The sequence below is a fragment of the Cyprinodon variegatus genome, unplaced genomic scaffold (genome assembly GCF_000732505.1).
Source record: "Cyprinodon variegatus isolate N-32 unplaced genomic scaffold, C_variegatus-1.0 Scaffold652, whole genome shotgun sequence".
NCBI lineage: Eukaryota > Metazoa > Chordata > Actinopteri > Cyprinodontiformes > Cyprinodontidae > Cyprinodon > Cyprinodon variegatus.
The window spans coordinates 249,578-258,310 of record NW_015151105.1 but is presented as its reverse complement, the minus strand read 5'-3'; the positions used below and the strand labels follow the sequence as shown (position 1 = coordinate 258,310).

General features: G+C 35.4%; 1 protein-coding gene across 2 annotated transcripts in view; it reads right to left on the bottom strand.

Moving 5' to 3' along the window:
* Positions 1 to 8,733, bottom strand: part of ptprd (protein tyrosine phosphatase, receptor type D) — a 420,350-nt gene that overhangs the window by 227,488 nt on the left and 184,129 nt on the right. For both annotated transcript variants that reach the window (XM_015393658.1, XM_015393659.1), the window contains one exon: positions 7,578 to 7,615. The gene's annotated coding sequence lies outside the window, so the exon portion shown is untranslated. The remainder of the gene's footprint in view (positions 1 to 7,577; positions 7,616 to 8,733) is intronic.

Genomic DNA, 8,733 nt, shown 5'->3' with positions numbered 1-8,733 from the left:
GACACATAACTGAGAGTGCGGCTTTTAGTCCGGTGCGCCTTATGGTCGTGAAAATACGGTACAAACAATTAAGGAAGCATTTTGCAGTGTTATCTAGAGCGATCATTCCCATACAGTAGTTTAGGTATCAGCATAAGTCTGCCTTACAAAAAAAGGTCATATTCTCATTTCATTGACCAATGTTCAAAATCACATAGTATTATCAGAGTAAGTCATACTACATTAATATCCCAAGAGACAGTAATCAATAACTCAAATATGCCTAGATAGTCTGTTTGCCTGCAAATTAAACAGAAACTAAAACATTCAACTCTGTTGAATTCTGTTTTTATAACATTTGATGTTTTGTACGATTTAAAAATGCAGGTGGAAGGAAATAAGTAAATAAATTAATGAATACTTTTATCATATTTAACCTGTTCCCCAATATATGTATACTGAGATAAAAGGTTATTTATCTAAAAAATTGACACCTTTATCCCAAATGCCAATTAGGTATACAAAATGGCACACCAAAGGTAAATGGCTACTATCTGCAAGAATTTACTTTTTTCTGTCTCCAAATCAGAGCGTTTAAAGTAAACTAGCTGGCAGAGACAGAGTGTTATATTAAGTGGAAATTTAAGTAAAAAGTAAAAAAAAAAAGGTAAGCTATTGATGATGTCATTTATGTTATTCGAGAGCTTATGTATAATAGAAATATGGCTGGAAAAAAACAGCTTTCAAAATAAAAGCTCAAAAACTCATCTCTCTCTTTAGAATCTGGGTTTGTGATTTTAGGCTATGTTAAAACTTAGGTTATGAAAGGGACAGACCCAGAAACAGCATTGTGACCACCTGGTTCCTTCCATTCATTGAATATGGATAGTGCACTTCTAATATGTAAACTAATATTTATACTACACTCAAACCTAATCTTTGCGACTAATAAAATCTTTAACTGATGCAACCGTCATGTTGCGATGTGTGTGCTGCATGCAATGTGCAATTAATGTAAAAATTATTATTGGTATGAAACTCTTGCCAGCAGTTTCTTTATGGTAGAATAGGGTCAGTTACAACAAAAGCAACTGTTAAAAAAAGCCAAAAGAACAAAAGAAGATACGAAATGAAGGTCACTAAGTATGGTGGCATAAGATTGAACAACAGATCATTTAGGCCAGTAAACCATTTTCTTCAGTATGGACAGGTAAGCTTAAAAGCTTTCAAAGCAGATTTTCAATTTTCTCAAACTTTTAAGCATGACTCATCCACCACCTCAGTCCAGGTAAAACACTTTAGTAAGCACTTTTAGGAGTGCTTACTTTTGCAACTCACAGTACATTGGACAACGTGAAACAGCCCCCATTTTGCTAAGAATGCAACAACAAAATGAAAGTCTGCTAAAGCAGCAGCAACATGACCTTCCTCTTTCTTCTCTTGTTCCTACTAGAAGCAGAATTAAATATCTCTGACTTTGAAGTTTTTAGTTTAGTCTTTACCAGTTTTTTGCCGTTCTACACTTCATAACGTTAATCCTTTGTGATGGAGTCATAGAGGCACAAAGATTGTGTGTGCCATGTGCTGTAACTGAAGGGGATTTTTCCTTGAAATGGCTCTGGGCTCGCACCTGAACCCTGTGTTTAACATGTATAAATTTACATATTTAAGCAAGCATAGATTTAAAGCAACAACCCTGCACAAACTATACAAAGCATGAAGTACAAATTGTAGTACTAAATATTTTACAAGTAAAAATAATAAGCTAGCCTCAGACCTTGCTTCATAACCGTATAATCCCTAACTTTAATACATTTCTAATCAACAGCGCTTCACTGATGCAAGGGAACAAGGACTGAGAGTTAATGAATAAATATATATAAATGTAAGTAAAGGGAGCAGAGCAGTTTGAGATGAGAACAGGCATGGAGACAGCAGCGGCTGAGCTAGAACGAGTGGGCTGGATGTGCAGGGAAAATTGGATAGGCAAACAACAGAGAGAGGGGAGAGGCAGGCAAGAGGAGATAGCGAGGTAGAGTGACAGTGGAATAGGAGAGGATAGAAAAAAGATGGGGATGAAGACGGGAGGGGAAATGGAGATCAGAAAGAGAAAGGTGGTGGAGGAAGAGCTGTTCCTCCCAGTCGTGGGCTCCATCCTCAAAGCAGCTTTCATCTGCCCTCACATGTTTTACCTATAGCTGGAGAAAACCCTTTTCAAACCCTCCTTGCAGAAACAAACCATTAACAATACAGAAACTATGTATGCATTTTTTTAAAAAAAATGTTCCATTATCTGAAGCCCAATTTTCTTCCAAGGTGTTTAACTTAACCATAACCTATGAAAAAAATACTTTGTTTCCCTGTTTATTTCCCGATTGGAATTTTTGTCTATACAATCATATATTTTTAAAATCTATTTGACTTCAGCTTATAGGTATGGAATTATTCCCAGTTTTAAGGTATACAAAGGTAATTAATAATTCAAACACCTTAATAGTTTTGAAAATGTTACAGTTATACCATCCATGTTTTCTCCAGCATAGTGCACCACTGCAGTTTCCTTACTACTGCACATTAGCAGCTAACTGGCTGAAAGAAGGCTACTACACTTCCCCCCTCACTTACAAGAAAGGAGAATGTAGATGCTTTTTTTTATTTTTTATTTATGTTCATAAAAACTTGCAAAGAAAGTTAATAAGGGGGTTCCAAAATCATATTTAATAGGATAATTGTAATAAAACTAGGTTGGTAAGCAGGTATCAATTGGCTGTGTCCAAACGTCCGTCCTAACCCTTAACCCCTCGATCATCATATCGACCCTTTATGGTGCACTTAGTAAAATTGACCATTCAGATGATCATTACTTCTCGCTCCCCATTGGTCACGTAACTCTGGCTTCTCTGTCTGTGCCTGCACCATGTTTGTTCTCTTTCACCCTAAAACAAATCCCACAATATTTGGGAGGAGTGCTCTTGCTAAGCTTTCTGGGATATGTCTGCTTGTCTAGTGACCATCGATGTACACTAGTAAGGTGTATTGTAGGAAATTTTAAGTCCACTACATTTCCATCCATTAGACATTCAGACACTGATATAAAATGGCCTAACTCTATATAGTGTTCTATGGGGCTTTCTTATGTTACTCATTAAAAAGCAGATGTGTACTTATCAATAAAATAACCCCCCCAAAAATCCAAAGAAATATAACAAAGATCATTTTCAGATTCTTTTTTTTTTTTTCAAATGTTATTCTGCATATACTGTACATTAAAACTTTGACCCTGCTCATGATGTCAAACTGACACTCTCACTTTTTGCTAGCAATGATAATATACCCTTATATATGTGTGTGTGTTTAGAGTCATAAAATTTAATTTTAAGATACTTAATTTCTTTAAAAACTCTAAATAGGGATGTACAAGTGAGGCATAAAGGGATGGGTTGTCAGGATTTGGTTGAGGTTTGAGGACCCAAATGCAGAGGCAGGGATGCAGAGGTGAGTTTCTTGTTTGTTTAATGAAAGGTTAACTGAACATAGAGGCAGGAAATTCAAAAATCTAACATGAAAACAAAGTCAAACAAATCAGAAACCATGGAGACATCTTGCGAAAAACAATCATAAGGAGGAGGACACAGAGAGACGGAGTTGGATGAAGTTAGACGAGGAACCAGCACTGAGGAACTGAACAGAGAGTGTATTTATGGGAGACTGAAACAAAAAGAGAACTAACGAGCAGATTGGGAGCAGGTGTGAACAGAGCAGAACAGGAAAGGAGCTAGGGAAAAAGGAGAACAAAAAATAAAAACCTAAAAACTGAAAATAACCAGAAAACACAACAAAATACAAATTAAACCACTAAAACTAGAAAACATGGAACAAAGTAAAACAGAATACTGTAAAGAAAACATAACAGAACCAAGACTGTGACATGGGTAGGAGCAATGGGCAGAGAGGGGATACCAGAGTAAAAGAGTGATGCTGACAAACCATGTATGACATGTCCAAGGTCTATCACTAATTATGCCCCACTGCTACAAACTGTTCCTCAACCATGATCAGCTGAAACAGGACACAACAGAAAAGACGACAACTGTTACTACCTCAACAACCCTTTACCAATGTAAGAAAGCTTATGGTAATAAGAAAGCCGATGAAGTTGTATCATCTCATACAGGTATGGAAACAGACTTCTAGGAGTTATTGAATATCTTCTGTGTTGTCTATCATTGCCATTGTTTCATTTTCTCTCTTTTAATACCCCCTTTCCTGTCTCCATCTCTCTCTTAGTTTGTATCCTATTTCTTTTACAATTTGCTTTCCTTCTAGACTGTACATGATTTTATTTCATAAATAATTTTCAATTAAGTTTAATATACAAGTATCAAGCAGAACCTCATGGCAACAGTCATATTGGTCTTCCTCTGAAAGCAAAGCTAGCTGAGGGACATCTATTCCCAGAGCTATATTGGCAAAACAGACTAGCACACATACACACAAAAAAAGCCCATGGTAAGTTTTTAAAACTGATCTTTTTCTCAATTTTCTTACACAAATGTAAATCTTTAGTTTATAAGAAGCTGTAGAAATATTTTGTTCTAGCAAAAATGGTTGTATTATATGGCAACAACACTGTGCATAACAAATTTAGGAAAAACAATTACATCTTCCAGAGTAACATGAACAGCTATGTTAATCAACCAGAGAAAGCCGATTTAACTTGGCATCTTTATAGCCTCAAGCAGTCTTCTGACTCTCCAGCACATCAACTGATGATTCTCCAACAGAATGTCTTCACTGAGGAAAAACATCTTGTTTTCCAAAACCACTGTCTTATAAGAAGCTTTGATAAAAGCAAATGACAGAGATTTAACTGATGTTTGCTCCAGGTGGAGAACACATTCAACCAATAAGGGTGTAGGATGGTGGAACATCTCACAGCTGGATGTGGTGAAGTCTGTGAGTCATCCATTGAAACCCGGAGCTGGATTGTAAAGATAATAACTTCAAAGACAGAGAGTGGAAAAATAAAATAAAGAAGCCAGCTTAAAAAGCGGTGGGTGTTTAGTTTGGAGTCCATTGCTAACTCTGTGATGTGGTGCAGCTTACTGGTCTCAGCAAGCTAACAAACGTCACACTGTAAGCATCCGAAGTGCTAATAAATAATCTAGAATCTCATGTCAAATGCTAAAAATGCCAAAGCTGTGATATAATTTCTTTAAGTCTATCGCAAAAACACTGGAGACATTTGATTTACCGTTATGATGAACTTAATCGCTAGGGAATCAGCTTAAATATTTTTTGTATGTTTGGAAAAGAGGGAAGGCACACTTCAAAATACAATATCCAACCATACGTGTTCTCATTGAGTTTAATATTCTATTAAGTTAAAGCTTCTGCCGGTATTTCATTTAGAATTAGGTATTTGCTTGAAGTAATCAATTAAATACTATTTATTATTATATTATTTGATAAAAAAAAAGCTGCAAATCAAAATCTGAAAAAAGGTCAACTTCAAAAATATAGTTAGAAATATTTTGTTTGTTTTTTGTTATCATTTTTTATTTGCTTGTGTTTTTAACAAAACCGGATGTTTTGCAACTGTCGAAATACCTAACAATTCTTTTATAATATCTGTAAAGGACTTTTTTAATAATTTCAACCAATTACAGTAGTAGCCATTCAAAATTTCCCAACTTTCCTTGATGGGCCCTTGGCTGGTCCCCTAAGATTCCTTTTTTAAACACCATTCTTTTTACTAAAATATTCCTTCGTTCATGACTTGTGGACATTAAGATCTAAAGAGAAGCACCTTCTTCTGGTCAGACCCTGTAGTTCAGTGAAAGGGTGAAGGTGGAGTAATAAAAATATGCACACCCAGGAGAAGGAGGGGGTCACTCCGGTGACTGGAGGTTGGCTGCCATTCGGCTGGCGTTTTACATTGGCATTTTGAATGGCTGCTCCAGTAACCGCGACTCCATGTTTTTCTCTTTGGTCCGAGTATGATTTTTATTCATCACCCTGTAAAAATCAAAATCTTGTCGAACATGCATTCCTGATCTCTGCTGATCAACTTATGTCGAGATAAAAAATGGGAAGTAAGAAAAGGAGTGCAGTAGCCTGGTTTACCTTCTCATACACAGAGAGTAGGATGATGTGGTTGGCAAAAGAGATCTCCAGGGATCAATTGTGAGGTTTGTTTTTCATCTTTACATGTGCTGTAAATAAACATGGATTGTGTTGTATGTAGGCAACATAAAAGAAATATGACTCTATAAAAAATGATTACAAATCACAGGAGGCTTTCCTATGTTTTGGCTGCTTATTAACTGCTGCTTGCCTGACGAGACCTGTTCTACTTAATGTTCCATGTATATCTATACGGACATGGGCCATGCAGATATGCAATCGTATCACAATATTTCCGAATATAAATTGCAATGATGTAGTATAAACGGCGATAATGTGTCATTTGTATGATATATTACAATACAGTTTTGGCTGAAAATTTAAAATAAAAATCTAAATTTACATAAGAGAATAACTATAGATCAAATTTACAACTAAAACCAGATTTCTTATTCCAATAACAGAGAGTACTGTAACGGCACTGTGTTGCTAAATCATACATACTGTATAATATTGTATATGAACGCATCATTGCACAATATATTACAACACATTAGTATTCAATTGATATTGTAAAAGGGACATATGATATTTAGTTGTGCTCTTATGGTACACATATTGAAAAAGCAAACTGCAGAAGTTACAATTGTTGCCATTTATTTTATTTTAAAGTGTTTGCAAAGTAATCAATTAGCTGTCATAAGTCTTAATAATTAAGTTTTAATAATTAATTTCTAAACCCATAGGTTAACAAAATTAAACAAAAATGGGTCCAAATGCTTGACCATCTCAATTTTCTTTCAGTAGTGGTGCAAAAGTGAATGAATCACTACTTCTGCCTAGCGTAACATGAGATTAAGTTTAGTTATTATAAAAAAAATGCATTGCTTTTAAAAAGAACGCGGCTATATGGTTGTTGTGAAACAGTCACTCTGATGTAAGCTGAGGATTCAGTGTCAGAGCAGATGTGTAATAGATTTGCAGAATAACACAATCTATTGAGTGACGCATTATTCAGAGTACAGTGGTCCTTCAATGTGTACAAAAATAATAGATGCTTGCATTGAACTTATTAGTGTCAACAATTATTTTACAAACACACCTCACACACGCACACAAAGATACACGTTCTAATACAGCCTTTCTGCTTACGTGCCCACTTAGACTTCTGACAATCCAATCTGTCCGCATTCACTACAGCATGAAGAACAATGTAGGCAATGCTATTTGTCTCTGCCAGACATAGTTAAGCGCTAGTTTGTAGTGCCTAGGCTAAAAAAAAAAAAGAAAAAAAAAAGTGATTCGTAAAGCAGTGCCTCCTGGTCTCAGAGCCCTTTTTAATTAAACAGCATTTACAACATGATTCAAGGCCCTTACTGTCTCATTTGAACTTTACGTCACTTAATGCTACCGGTGTTTACACAGTTATCAGATTAGGGAATACATATTTGCTTCACTTAGTAATTTCTTACCTTTCACCACTCAAGCAATCTTCCAAGCAGATCAACAGCTGTAACATGAGAAGAAAAAAAACAAAACAGAGTTGATTATAGTGTATTTAGACTCATGTAAGAGCTGGTTTAAATAAGAAAAAAGTCTAATGCCATTTCCTTGAAAGCCTCAGAAGGAATTGAATCCAAAAGTAATGATATGCTGCCTCGCACTGTTTCACTGCAGATCCTGCTTCTTATAGTGTAAAAGGGCAAACATGTATTACCCACTGATTACATTTGTGTCTGACACTTACAGCCTTGTTATTTTTTTGTTTTCTTTAGACAAATCCAGTGTTTCACCATTTCACTACTCGAATTAGAAAGTTAAAACATAGAAAGAACAAAATTTTTGTTAAGTTGGTATTTAAAAGTTGCTTAAAACGAATAAAGACCAATTAAAAAGAAAACATCATCATGGTCATTTGCATGATGCACCTAATCACTCATAGATTCAGAAGATCCAAAAATGACAATAAAAGAAAAATAGCAAAGAATATATCAATGCTCTATATTGCCATATTTCTTTCCAGACCGCAACAAATAATTCAAGCTTGCCAGTGGTTGTTATTGATAGAATTGATTCTGGCAGAGGAATATGACTGCAGAGTATATGGGCTGAGTGGTTGAACAGTTGATGTCATAATGCTAAAGGGGGGGATTTATTTCTAGTTTATACGCACGCTATTTTATACAGTTACTAAGACTAAAAGGCTTTGGTTTAATATCTAAATAGCTGGGGAATGTGGATTGTTTGAAAAAAATCCTTACATTTTTCCAATTTCTTGTGTTGCAACACAAATTTTAAGTTATTTTGGGGGGGATTTTAGAAAACAGACCAACACAAAATACTGTATAACAGAGACATTAAAATGACACAAAAACAATATTTGGCTGATATTGTGGTCCAATCAGATCAGAACTCCTGCAAAATGTTATCGTCATCAAATCACTATCTCTCCTTTCCCTGCAAAGATTAAAAAAAACAAAAACTTTCCAATAGCATGACTTTGTCACTACTGTATTCAAATATTTATTCCTTAATTGCCCCGCAGTTTAGTTGATCAGCCCTTGTCATCTGGATTTAGGACCTATCTTCCTATTTTTATTCACTGTCTGTACTGAAGAGAATCCTTCC